This window comes from Capsicum annuum, chromosome 2, assembly GCF_002878395.1.
Source record: "Capsicum annuum cultivar UCD-10X-F1 chromosome 2, UCD10Xv1.1, whole genome shotgun sequence".
Lineage (NCBI taxonomy): Eukaryota > Viridiplantae > Streptophyta > Magnoliopsida > Solanales > Solanaceae > Capsicum > Capsicum annuum.
Window position 1 is genome coordinate 91,434,448 of NC_061112.1, and position 15,078 is coordinate 91,449,525.

Here is a 15,078-nt window from a genome sequence, read left to right on the forward strand (position 1 = left end):
TAATAAACGACTAAGTTGTTTGATATTTTCAAACAGATAATCATATTTATTGCAACAGATAACATATTTGATTTAATTATCAAATAGAAATTTGCATCTGTTGTGAAGGATGACTGAGTTATTGGAAATTTTCAAACATATATTGATATTTGTTGTAATAGATTACATAACTGATTTAGTTATCAAATAGACATTTGCATCTGTTGTCATAGATGACTGAGCTGTTAGGATTTTTAAATAGATATTTATATATGTTCTAACAGACTACATATCTGTGTGAAAATCGTTTTTTTTTCTTTAACTTTTAAAACAAGCTTCTGTTCGAGTAGATAAAGTAGTACTACTAAAGGCGGTAAAGAATATTTCTAGAATAACCCAAATTTCTCATTGAGTAGTCTTATCTTGTCTTTTCAATGTCACCCATTTTCATCCCCGTGCCCCTTAAATTATTAATGAATATTAATTAATGAATATTGAAACCCCTAATACTTCCTCTATTTCATATTAGTTGACCCCTATTGATTTGGCACACCCATTAAGAAAATATTAATTAGGGGTTTATTTTACCAAATTAGCCTTATTAATTATTCTTTGAAAATATAAATTTGAATAAATATACTTTGTTTAGTTATTTAATATTAAGGATAGTACATCTAGAAATTAGAATTATCTCATCTCTCCTTCAGCCCTAAATTTATTTTATTCATCTCTTATCTTTTTCTTTCTCTATTCTTTAGATTATCACAACCTTTTTTCTCTCCTCTTTCTCATAAAGATTCTTTCGAATCTAAACTAATCCATATCTTAGATTCCTCGACTGAAATTATTGTTTTGATCCCCTTTTGAAATTTAGGTATGGTTCACTATTGCTCTTTCATTCTTGTTTTTTTTGCAAGTTATTTACATCTATTTTTTATTTAATTACCATTTACCCATATCATATTTATTTAAAAAGTTTGAAGGAATTTTTAATTGTTAAATAAATGAATCGAGAATTTTTATTACAATATGCGAAAAAAGTTATCTGTTGGGAGAAGTTTAAAAGCCTTATTGGCAGTGTCATTTTTTTGTATGTATTTTGTTTGTTTCTTTGTTGTTGATGCTGTTATTGATATTGTTGGTGGGGTTGGCGTTGTTGGAACTTGTGGTGTGGTGTTGTTGATTGTGTTGGAATATAGGATGTTACTTCTTTGTTGTTGATGATATTGATGTTTTCTTTATTGTTGATGTTTTCTATTTGTTGTTTCTTTGTAGTTTATGTTGTGGTTAATGTTTCAATAGATGGAGCAACTTTTGGAACAAATCAAACCACCAGCAAGGTTGGTTTGACGTATTCCAATAGACTCTACATCTGTTGCAACAAACTCCACATCTGTTGTATTAGACTCTATATCTGTTGCATTAGACTCTACATCTGATGCAGCAGACTCCTTATCTGATGCAACAGACTCTACATCTGTTGCAATAGATGGATAATGTTCTTTCTGTGACATTAATTTTTTTCTCTTCTTTGTAGATATAAGGAACTGAAAGTTGATCAACTTTTGCCCGACCATCACAAGAGGCTACAGTAAAGATGGGTTTAGAGGAATAAGCTGTATGCAGATGGAACCACTTCATATGTGGGAACTATGTATTACTGATAATGTTATCATGGAAACACACATAGAGTACACTGATTTTGTGAATGTTATTTTTACCGATTAGTCATAGATCATTCAAATAAGATATCTGTAATTTTACAGTTAATTTTGGCAGGTCCGAACTGATAAGGCTGAGGGACCATGAATATGGTTCTGATACCTAATTAAGATTTAATATCGATTGTTGCACATATTATTTTCAAGCATTGTGAAGGGATCTAGTTTTGGTGTTGTTATAAAGAGATTCAATAGCGATTGGACTAACTTTTAGGGTGTATTGGATTCTGAGAAGGCCTTTGAAGCCTAGCACTACATCTAATAAGAACAAAAAACCAATATACTTATTGCCCTAGCCTAAATTTATATGGTTGGGTTGCTTGGGGTGATAATTATACGCCAGAAGGTACGGTAGAAAAATGCCTTCGAGAGAAAATGAGTGGTTGATGAAAGACTATATCATCTGATAGCTAATTGAAGAGGATACATTGGTAACTTCTAGCGAATCTGGCCGATGAAATTATCTTAAAACATGAGAAATCTGTATCAAGTGCAAATATGAAAGTGCATACGGTAATGTAAATTTATTTGTTGTCTCTCTAAGATAAAAATAATGTAGATAGTCATTTTGATAGGGAGATGCGACTAGGTAGCGTGGTTGGGATTATCACCTAGATAGAAAATAGTAGAAGAACAAAAAAGCCACCTTAAGGAAATCGAGGGTTGAAATGTTGTACAGTAAGTCTAAAAAACTTCCGCTAAAAGCAACTGCAGTTAAAGTAAGAAATCCAAGAGAAGGTGGTAATTTCTATATTTTAAATTGCATCCCATGCCTTCTTATTTATGGTTCCGATCAGTTCCATTATTGTTGACTTTATTGGAACCACAAACGTGATTGAAAGACAGATTGAGTGTCACTACTTCCTTAGCAATCTGGTTATAATTAATTGTGTTTTCTAGCCTTAGAATGCTGTCAACATTCCTTGGAGAAGATTAGAGACTTGTTGTAGTATGAGAATCCCAATAATTTTCAAGCTTGCCTCCAGCTTGCCGATTTGGTCTTCAAGTTTATCGTTCCCGTCTTTAAATTTGGTATAGAGTTCCTGATCTCTTGTGAGCTCGATCAGGAACACTACCTTTAAAGTTGTGGAATTGTAGAAGCCCTTTAAAAAACCTTCTTCAGAAGCCTTAAAGGATACATGAAGGGTCGTTGTGTATGTTTTTAGGTCAAAATGTGTTGATGCACAGTGAAGATGTGGTCTCAATAGTTGAATAGCTCGCTTTTATCGAGCGTTGCTCAATCCAGCTTACTCAACCAACCTTCAAGGGTTTTGATAAATTAATTAGCAAGAAGTTACGTAACATTTGATTTAAACTGACTCTACCAAGTCTATCAAACGTTATGTAACTGCAGGCTGGTTACCCTATTAAAACCTTTGCTCGAGTTAGTGAATAGATTAAACGATCTCAATATATCAGCCTTTCTGCTGATCTCTCTTCTCCTATATAGAGGACAACATATCCGCCATGCAAAAGTATACACTATCGCCAAAAATGCTTCCACAGCGAAAGTCTTTAGAAGGCTTGATTATTGGTCTCTCAACATCACTTTTATGACTTTCTTGACGTCTTTTCCAATCATATTGGAACTGGCATCTTATCCTACCCCTTACTTGAATGGTGAAAGATATTTTATCTCATTTATTAATGACTATTCAAGATATATATATATCTATATCTTTTGCTTAATAAATCAGAAGCACTTGATGCTTTTAAAAATTTTAAAACAGAAGTAGAAAAACAAATTGAAGCTCAGATCAAAATTGTACGGTCTGATAGTGGTGGAGAATATTATGATAGGTACATAGAAAAAGGATAAGTTAAAGGTCTATTTACTGAGTTCCTTAAAAAAGAAGGTATAATTACATAGTATACCATGTCGGGAACGCCACCACAAAATGATATGGTAGAAAGAAGAAACCAAAAATTAATGAACATGATAAGAAGCATGATTAGCCGATCAAGTTTATCTTTATCCTTATGGAGTAAAGCCTTAAAAACTGTTGTGTATATTTTAAATAGAGTTCCATCTAAGGCTTTTCCCAAGACACTTTTTGAATTATTTAAAGAATGGAAATCTAGTTTAAGCCACTTGCACATTTGAGGAGGTCCAACTGAAGTGAGGATTTATAATTCATATTTTTAAAGGTGAGATGAACCAACAATAAGCGGTTTCTTTATAGGCTATGTGGTTAACTCTAAAGGATTCATGTTTTATTGTCCTTCTCATTCTCCTAAAATTGTTGAGGCTAGAAATGCTAAATTTATTAAGGAACATGATGTAAGTGGGAGTGGTTCAACTCAAGTAGTGGAACTAAAAGAGATAAGGGAACCACTTATGGTACCTTTATATACCAAAAACTTGAATGCAAATCAGGTAAATTGTCATGAATTACCTAAAGAGCAACAAGTTCAAGATACACCACAACTTGATGAGACACGTGAAGAACAACCTATTTTAGTCAAACTCATTGTTGAAGGATCACCTGAACAAGTTAAAGTAAGAAGATCCTCAAGAGTTCATAGACCATCAATTTCTAGTGACTATGTTGTATATCTTTAAGAGTCTGATTATGAGATTAGACTAAAAAATAATCCATGCTTATTTTCACAAGTCATGAGTGGTGAAAAATTCACACTTTGGTATGATGCCATGAAAGAAGAGATAGAACCTATGGCTAAAATAAAGTCTGAGATATCATTGAATTACCAAAAGAATTATCTATTATAGAATCTAAATGGGTTTATAAAACCAAAAGAGACTCGTATTTTAATGTTGAGCAATATAAAGCTAGAATTTTAGTCAAGGGTTTCACCCAAAAAAAAGATGTTGATTACCATGAAACATTCTATCCCGTGTCAAAGAAGGATTCATTAAGAATAATCATGACATCAGTAGCTCATTTTGATTTTGAGCTACATCAAATAGATTTGAAAATGACCTTCTTGAATGGAGATCTTGAAGAAAAGGTATACATGCATCAGCTTGAAGGATTTAGTGATAAGAATGAAAGTCACCTTGTTTGTAAGTTGAATAAATCTATTTATGTACTAAAACAGGCTTCTCAGCAATGGTATATTAAATTTCTTAATGTTGTTTCATTATTTAAATTTATGGAGAACATCATTGATCAATGTAATACCTTAAGATAAATAGGAGTAAATGTGAATGACATTTTACTTGCTAGTAATGATTTTGGGTTGTTTCATGAGACGAAACAGTTTCTTATTTAAAATTTTGAAATGAAGGATATGAATAAAACCCTATATGTCACTGACACAAAGATTCACAGAGATAGATCTCAACGATTGCTTGGACTATTTTTTAAGAGCCTATATTGAAAGAATATTGAAAAGATATGAAATGAAAAATTGTTCACATATAGTATCACATATCATTAAAGGTGACAAATTCTCATTGAATCAAAGCCCACAAAATACATTGGTACAAGAGCAAATGAAAGATATTCCATATGCTTCACTTATTGGGAGCCTTACGTATGCACAGGTCTGCACTAGACCTGATATTGCCTTTGTAGTAGGAATGCTTGGTAGATATCAAAGTAACACTGATCTTGATCATTGAAAAGATGACAAAGGGGTTTTGAGATATTTACAAGGAACCAAGGATCTTAAGCTTACATACAAATAGTCTGACTCATTGGAAATTATTAGGTATTCAGACTCCAATTTGGGTGGATGCAAAGACAGTGGTAAATCTACTTTTGGATATATTTTTCTTCTTGCTAGAGGTGTTCTTGGAGAAGTATTAAGCAAACTATTGTTTCAACATCACAGTGGCTATGAATGGATGTCCTAGGATGATTGGTACCTTATTATTTGCATCATAATCTAAAATAATAAAATTAGTAGGAATTACAAACTCACTAACCTTTATGAGTACATTTTCAATTATTCCTTTGAGCATGACTATGGTTCACTCTGCCATCTGGAGCATCACAGAGCATCATCTTGGCTTACCCAACACAAGAGTGTTAAACATTGATATAGGCATCAAATTATCACTCATCGCTAAATCACTCAAGTCATGGACCACTTCGCCGTCACCAATTTGTATAGGGAGGGAGAAATTCTTTGGGTCCTTAAGCTACTTGGGCATCTTTTTTATTACCATCGAGCTTCACTCCTTCGTCAGTGCCATCATCTTAATGTCCTTCAACTTTACCTTGTTTGTCGCCATATCCTTCAAGTACTTGGCGTACTTGGGCATTCCGTACAAAATATCTAAAAGAGGCAAATTAATGTAAAGTTTTTTGAGCGTGTCAAAGAACTTCTTAAAACAAGCATCTTCTTTGACCTTTTTCAGCCAATGCAGGAATGGTGGAGGTGGTCTTTCCTTCACTTGCTCAATAACTTTAGATTTTGAGTACTCAGACTTTTCTAAATTATCAACATCTTTCCCTGCAACCTATTGTGGTACTAACTCTACATCTAAATTTTTAGTTTTATTTGAAGGTCTGTCACAAAGCTCTATACCACTCCTCAAAGTGATTGTCATAACTTGCTTTGGATGCTCTGTACCACTTGGTAATCCACCTTGTGGACTGGTATTCTGTGCCTGGGCTAGTTGCCCCAACTGCTACTCTAACTTTTGCTGAGCCACTTGCTAATTTTTTTATTTCAGCAGCCATTTTTCTAGCTTGGTTAAGATCTGATTTAAAGTTTCCTCTATATTATTGGCCTGTGTATTTGGCTGTTGCTACTGAAATTGCTGATTATTGCCCCAAGAGTAATTTGGTGGTTGCGTCTGTCACTTTTGATTGTAGGCATTTGCATAAGTTGAATTATGTGCATTGCCTATAAAATTTATGGATTTAGAATTTGCACCACATATGTATGCAGAGTGGCCACTATTGTCATAAATCTCACACCAACCTGGGGTATGCTGCACTGCATTTACTTGAGTCAAAGTTCCATTCATATCCAATTTGCTGAATTAGATTGTTCTGTGATAATTCATTTCCAGTATTCTTTTTGAAGAATAATAAGAGTGGCAGCCGAAGTAAGAACATCGACATGAAGTATTTGAAGGTTAGAGATTATGTCAAGAAGTAAGATGTGAGTTTTGAATATGTTAGTACTACTTTGATGATTGTTGATCCTATGAGTAAAGATTTACTAGCTAATATTTTCAAGAATCATGTAACCTGTATGGGACTTAGTAACTCATCGTAGTCTTGCTATATGCTCTAATATTTTTTCTAGAGATTATTATTTTTTGTTATACATGAACGTGCACATTTTGATCTTCATGTATATATTATAAAGTGATCATTGGATCAAGTAAAGTTGGACTCTTAATGACTTATTAATCTCATTTATAAAGTTGTTGGACACTTTGTCTAGAACATATTGTACATCGTAATACATTGAAGAAAGTGTTTGATTAAGAGCATGACCGTCATGATTCTTGTATTAATATATTCGTGATAAAAATGATTTTTGCATAACTATTAAGATGAGTAGATATGTGTTATGGCCATATTATTTATTTTCACTCATAAAGGATTGTCTGATTTTGATATGTGTGCCAATTGGGAGAATTTAAGAATATTACATATTAAATGACCCATATATTTTTGGTAATAAATTTACCTTGTCTCTCAAGAAAAGTAATAAATCAATAAATTACTTTTCCTCCAAGTTTTGCATATATGATATTTCTTTGATGACAAGAAATAACTATGAAAGTCCCTAGGATTAAATTTATTTGTCTAAGAGTCCCTATCATACCTGTAAATATGCCTATGACTCCATCAGTATGACATACCTTAGATAGACATAAGCTAGAAAATTCTTAGGTGTCTCTTTGCATCTTTTCTTTTTATGGTTTTGACAAAGGTGACAATAATGACTGAAGCTATTTATTTTTTTGCTGCGCATTGACTCAGTGCATGTGTTGAAATTCAGCATATGAGCTTAACAAGGCTAAACTATGAATATGATCCTAACAAGACAGACATTTTGATCAAGAACTAAGAAGATAAACACCTAACATTATGAGTTTGAGGGAGTTAGTTAGCTGACCTTTAAGGCATAGGTTTAATGAAAATACCAAAAAATAATATTTACCAATATAGGATAGAGATTATTTCGCAAGTCAGATGACTCATTTTTTCATATGTCCCGAATTGGGGCTAATCATGGATACTTGCTAGCAAATTATGTCATATCCTATGTCCGGAAAGGTATAGGATGACTTGAATGATCGGGCTGAGATCAGACTCCATACACTCATATGGTGGTTTATGACAGTTCACTACTTTCTTCCCAAAATAATCAAATAATTAAAACTACCTTACTTGGTCAAATAGAAATATAGTTTATATTCTTGTTCCTTTTCAGTTGTTTTCACTAACATTTGAATTTTATTGTCATTTCTAATCTCTTGATGTACTATCCTTCTGAAATAGTTTTGCATATTAATACATTCCATGTATTGACCATCTTTGGCACTACATCATTTCATGATGTAGGTTGTGGCTCTCAATTCTGCAATTAGGCGTCTCACTAGGATCTCGGTCTTCTTCCATTAGTGAGCCACTTTCCTACCAGGAGGCTGGATGAGATGTGATGACTTCTTTATATTTTCTTTGCTTTCAGTATTGGTAGTTATTAGAGGCTTCACAGGTTGGTGTAGTTGTCAAACAAACTTTGTAGTTTCTAGTCTTTATCATGACTATTAACATTGTCTAAATATTAAATGGTGTTAATAAACCTTGATGAAAATATTTCACCATAAAGAAATCTTATTTCAATCTCATATCGTTTCATTTATATTCTTTCATGTTGGTTGTATTTTCATGCGTTATGATAGAATGTTCGCTCATACTAATAATAGTATCGGGTGCATGTCACGTTTAGGATCTTGTCTCGGAGCGTGACAAAGAGTAAGGATTTTTGAAAACAAAATACACTTGTAATTGGCCTTGAGATGGAACCAACTGAATCTTTGTTATTCAACTAGCCACTAGGTTATTGTTTTAATAGCCTACTCAAATTATTAATCAATTTTCTTAATAACACTAGATTGTGTGACAACTCCCGTTAACAACCTTTGGTCCAACCGTGTAAGCTCTTGTAAATTACTAATATAGCCCCTCCTATATTTTATCCCTTTGATATTCTTTTTAAATACTTTACCGTGTATTAGATGAACAAAATAATTGAACATCACATTGAAAACAGTACTACGTTATTGTAAAGATTACTAGGCCTTTATATATAATTCCATTACCATCCGCAAAAGTTTGACAAACGAACTATTAATTGAACCTCAATATTGAAACTACTCACGTTATTTTAAAGGCTACTACATCTCTATATATAATAATTCTATTTTAAAGACTCCCTAACAACTGGTTTGGGGTGGGGGTGGGGTGGGGTGGGGTGGGGTGGGGGCATACTTCGGGCCAAATTGGAACTCTATTGTTTTTATTAAAAAAATACGGATTGGATTTTGAATAATTAAGTTCAGTTTCAAAATCCATAAAATTATGCATTAAGACATGATTTTTTTTTTTGGTTTTACAAGTTATCCTCACAGTTGGCATACATGAAACTAATCCTTCGTTCCTCTATCAGCGCACTAAGCAGTAGGGAACCGACATTAAGACATGATTTATTCCTACTGAACTTTGATTGAACAAGACAAAAAATTCTCTAAATTTATATCTTGCAAATTTAGTTGCTACACAATTTATATCGGACAAGGCAAAAGTTCTCCAAAACCTTTACCTTGTGAAATCAGATCATCATAAATAGAGAGAATCCGTGCAAAAACATGACCAAAATTCACATTAGGTTAACGAATAGTGCACACGTTCACTTTGACTATATTTTTCATCGTTATTCGAGGAGTCAGTGGCAATAGGCCTTTAAGAAGGCATGTTAAATTACTACACCCATATTTTTACTTATTTGCTTTTTTATTTTGGAATGTGTAATTTTACTTGTTCAATTTATAAAATCAATAAATAATTTATCTATTTCTATCCATTTTATTCTTATTATTAAATACAATTTATTATCTAATACATTTTTCAAAGCATTGAATTTATTATATTTAAAAGATAATATGATAAAATTACCCTATCTTAATTCCTGCACCAATAAAAAAAAGAATAATAAAGATGGATGGAGGGAGTAACATTTAAATCTTATAGAACATTCAAGGATTGATTATTTGTTGACTTGAATATGAATTATCAGTAGTATGACCTATCTAAACATGATTTTATTTTGTTAGATTACGAATTTCTTCTGTAATGGTCTCGTTGCTTGAATGAATGTTTATTAGATGATTGTGGTACGGACGAGAAATTGTTAGGGCAATTTGATATGAATATTTTACTAGTATGTTCATTTTGTAAGAATAAACCTCAATTTATAAGATCAAAGTCAAAAATTCAAAATAATCAAACTGATTAATTTACTAAACACCCCCCCCCCCACCAACTTACAACTACTAATTGAAGCTCAATTTGAAAACATTTACCATGTTCATTATTTAAAGACTACTACTCTTTCCATCTCAAATTATCCGTCCCAATTTTTCTAAATTCATTTCTCATTTTATTTGTCTTTTTCATTAATCAAGAAGAGACAAATTTTTTTTTCCATGTTTTACCCTTTGCATTAATTATTTTTCTTCAAATTAAAATATAAACATCAATTAATAGGGGTATTATGGTAAACTAGAAATGTCATTAATTATTTTTCTTAATCAATGTGTCATCTCAATTTAGGACGGAAAATTTAGGACGGAGAAAGTATGTCTTTATAGTACAATTCTATTGCTATCCGCAGAAGTTTCACTAGCAACTACTCCATTAATTGAACCTTACATTCCTTTCTATTTGATTCATTTGGATTGTGGTTATATTCATAAATAAGTGTTTCTTTAATATTTTAAGAATAGTTTAATAAATTTTTTCTATTATGTCCTTGTTCAATAAATGTAATTATTATTAATTTAGAAAAAGTTGTAAAATTTAATTAGGATATATTGGTAAATTTACAAAAATAAGGGGTGCTCAATCCAAAAAGAGTAAATAAAAAAAATAAAGGGAGTATAAGATCAAAGTCGATTTATAAGATCAAAGTAAATAAACAAACCTCAATTTATAAGATCAAAGTTAAAAATTCAAAATAACCAAACTAATTAATTTACTGAGCTGACCCCTCCCCCTCCCCCAACTAACAACTATTAATTGAAGCTCAATTTGAAAACATTTACTATGTTCGTTATTTAAAGACCGCTCTTTTCGTCTCAAATTATTCGTCTCAAATTTTTTAATTTGATTTCTCATTTTACTTTTTTTTCATTAATCAAGACTAGATAGTTTTTTTTTTAAAAAATGTTTTACCCTTTGCATTAATTACTTTATCTTCAAATTAAAATATAAATATTATTTAATAGGAGTATTATGCTAAATTAGACATATTATTAATTATTTTTTTTAATCAATGTGTCATCTCAATTTGGAATGGTTAATTTAGGACAGAGGGAATATGTCTTTATAGTACAATTCTATTGCTATCCGCAGAAGTTTCACTAGCAACTAATCCATTAATTGAACCTCACATTCCTTTCTATTGGATTCATTTGGATTGTGGTTATATTCATAAATAAGTGTTTCTTTAATATTTTAAGAATAATTTAATAAATTTTTGCGATTATGTTCTTGTTCAATAAATATAATCATTAATAATTTAGAAAAAGGTATAAAATTTAATTAGAATATATTGGTAAACTAACAAAAATAAAGGGTTTATCAAGAAGTGTGCTCAATTCAAAAAGAGTAAATAAAAAAAATAAAGGGAGAAAGTTATTTTAAAGACTACTAGGTCTTTAATATAATTCTATTTAAAAACTCCCTAACAACTATTAATTGAACTTCACCTTAAAAACATTTTACTAAGTTCGTTATTTTAAAGACTACTAAAAGTCCGTTTGGATAGAATTAAAATCGGATCAAATCAGTTTTTAATCTCTTTTTTAGCTTGCCTTCGTATATAATTCTATTTCTAGGACTACTAAGTCTTTGTATGGTATAATTCTATTTCTATCCATAGAATTTTCCTGAGAAAATTGAAGGAAAGATGTCTTTTAAGTCTTGAATGAAGGATTGGTGACATTGACCAACAGATAGGGTCAAACATCATTAGAAAACTTGATTAAGTTAATTGTGGACTTGATTAATATTTTTAAAATTTTCTAATCTTTTTCAAAAATACAAATCAACCCAACCCATACCCCTCTTCAATCCAAATCAACCACTCTCTTCTCTCTCTCGACAGCTTCTCTCAACTCTCTCCCAACCAACAGTTCTGCAAAATTTCTCCCTTCAACCACCAATGACTTCTACCTCTGGCGACAAATAGTTGGGCTTTAAGTTCCCCTCTTTTCTCCCTTCAACCCCCGGCGACTTCTACCTCCGGCGACAAATAGTTGGGCTTCGAGTTTCCCTCTTTAATTCAAATCAACCTGTCTCGCATTCCTCTCTCGACAGTTTCTCTCAACTCTCTCTCCCAACCAACTGTTCTGGAAATTTCTTATTTCAATTCTAGGCGAGTTCAACATCCGACTACAAATAGTTGGGCTGCGAGTTTCTTTTCAACTTCAACCTTCAATCGACGTGACAGCCCTGTTCTCTGACCACAACAGCTTCGAATTCTTCATCGTTTCTTTTCTTCTTTCACAGGTAAAAATTTATGGCCTTTTTAGTTTTGAAGAAAACGAGGAACTTGAGCTAACTTCTCTTATAGTATTGGTTACCAATTTCAATATTTGTTGCATTAATTTAAAATGCAGTCTGAATAAAACCCTAATTTTTGGTATTTCTTCTCTTCTCTTTTCGAAGTGAATTATGATATTTTGTTGTTTGTTGCATTTTTTTGAAGTTTAATTTTTATTATTTGTGTTTATAAAAACAAAATTATAATTTGGGTTGATTTGTTCTGTTCTTGTTCTTGCTAAAAATGGCGAAATTACTATTTTTTTGTTGAACAAAATCATGCTACTATTTTTGTTTCCTCCGATAGATTACCTATCTGGTGCAATATATTAACATCTGATGCAACAGATTTATCATATGATGCAATAGATCAACTATCTAACGCACCAGAGGAACCATCAAATTATAATTCTGATGCAACATATTAATAATTTGATGCAACAGATTAACTATCTGATGCAACAGATTTACCATATATTGTAATAGATTAAGCATCGGATAAAAAATCTGATGCAACTAATTAACCATTTGGTGCAATGGAAGAACCATCGGATTAATGATTCGATGCAACAGATGAACCTCCTATTGGATAAAATCCTATCAACTCTTCCAACAGGAAATATCCAAGACTTGATTTTTCCAGTTGATCATTCATCTGCAGCAATAGACGACCCTATGTTGGAAGAAATCTAAATAATATTGACCGTTAATAACTGTTCCAACAGGTCACTCATGTGTTGTAACAGATGTGTGACCTGTTGCACAGATCATTCATATTTCTCAACAGATGAGTGATATATTTTGTATTGTCGCAACAGATTACTCAGCCATTACTGTAGGTTAGTTAACTGCTCTGACAGATCACTCATATGTTGCAACAGATGTCTGATCTGTTGCACAAACCATTCATCTTTCTCAACAGATGAGTGATATATTGTATTATCACAATAAATTACTCAATCGTTGCTACAGATTATTTAACTATTTCAACAGATCACTCATATGTTGCAAAAGATCACTCATATATTACAACAGATGATGTCACAATAAATGTGTAATCTGTTGCACAGACCATTCATTTTTTTCAACAGATGAGTGATATGTTTTGTATTTCGCAATAGATTACTTAGCCATTGTTATAGGTTATTTAACTGTTCCAACAGATCACTCACATGTTGCAATAGATAATGTTGTGATAGATGTGTGATCTGCTGCACAGACCATTTATCTTTCTCAATAAATGAGTAATTTGTTTTGTATTGTCACAACAGATTACTTATCTATTACAACAGGTTATTTAACTATCCCAACAGATTACTTATATATCACAACAGTATGTGATTTGTTGCACAGACAATTTATCTATCTTAAAAGATGAGTAATATGTTTTGTATTGCTATAACAGATTACTCATCTACTGCAACAATTTGGTTATATGCTGTAACAAATATACTACCTGGTGCAATAGATCGGTGATTTGTTGCAACTGTTATTTTACTATTTTACTTGTTCAATGCATTAATCAACTATAATATATTTTTTATGTTCCTGTTAATTTTAGATAATATGATTCCCAAAAGAACAGAAACCAAATCAAGTCCAAGTAAAAAAATAAGTGAAGCAGCTAGGCTACATCCACTACTCTATAAGCTTGCTTTACAAGCGTTATCTCAATTGGGAGCAGAATATGATGAATACGGGGAGGAGAAATATTTCAAAAGAGATGATGCAAATGCTAATAGCCCTTTCACCGAAGAGTTGGTCAAAGCTTTTAGCATTGATCGTTATCTTGTGAGAATGCAGTGTGATGGTACCGCAGATTTAACGGGTGATTTCTTGGTTAAGTCAGCCATGGGAAAATCTTTCGACGCCATCTGAAAAATACTGCAAGAACAAAAATTGGATGCTTATTTTAGGGACAACTGCTTTGGAAAATATCTTGATTTGCCAGAGGACAACAATGCTCGTTTCCAAATGAAAATGATATATAAACTTCTCAAGCGTCGGTTTATGTATGAAAAAAATAATAAGATGGATGATGTGTGGATAAATTACTGTGGCATGCCTATTTGTTTTAGTTGGAAGGATTTTTCCATAGTTACTGGACTAAAATGTTATCCTCGTTCTCAAGTTATACCTATTATAACCCAAAAAGCACCCCGCACACCCAAAAAAGGCAAAGACAAGTCGCGTGATCGTGATGACTTGGTGTCCATTGTTGGTCCAACCTTTAAAAATAAAAATTTGATAGAAGCGTTGAAAGGTAAAGGACTTTCAAAGAAGCACAAACAGTCATTGTGCTTGGGTTGGTTTGTACATAATATTTTTTGGGCGAGATACATTAACAACAACATAAGCCTCGGTTTAATAAACCTCTCCGAGGATCTTAAGGCATTTAACGACTATCCTTGGGGTTATGAAAGCTTCAAAATGAATGTCAAATATTTGTTGTCTCCGTTAGCACCAAAGACAGTTAACTTGCATGGCTTCCCATGGGCTTTTATGGTAAATGTTTCTTTCTTCTATTATAATATCATTCATTTTTTCACTCAATAATGGTTTTGATTTATTGAAGTTATTTTATAGGCTTGGGAATTTAAAGAAATTCTTTATTTGAG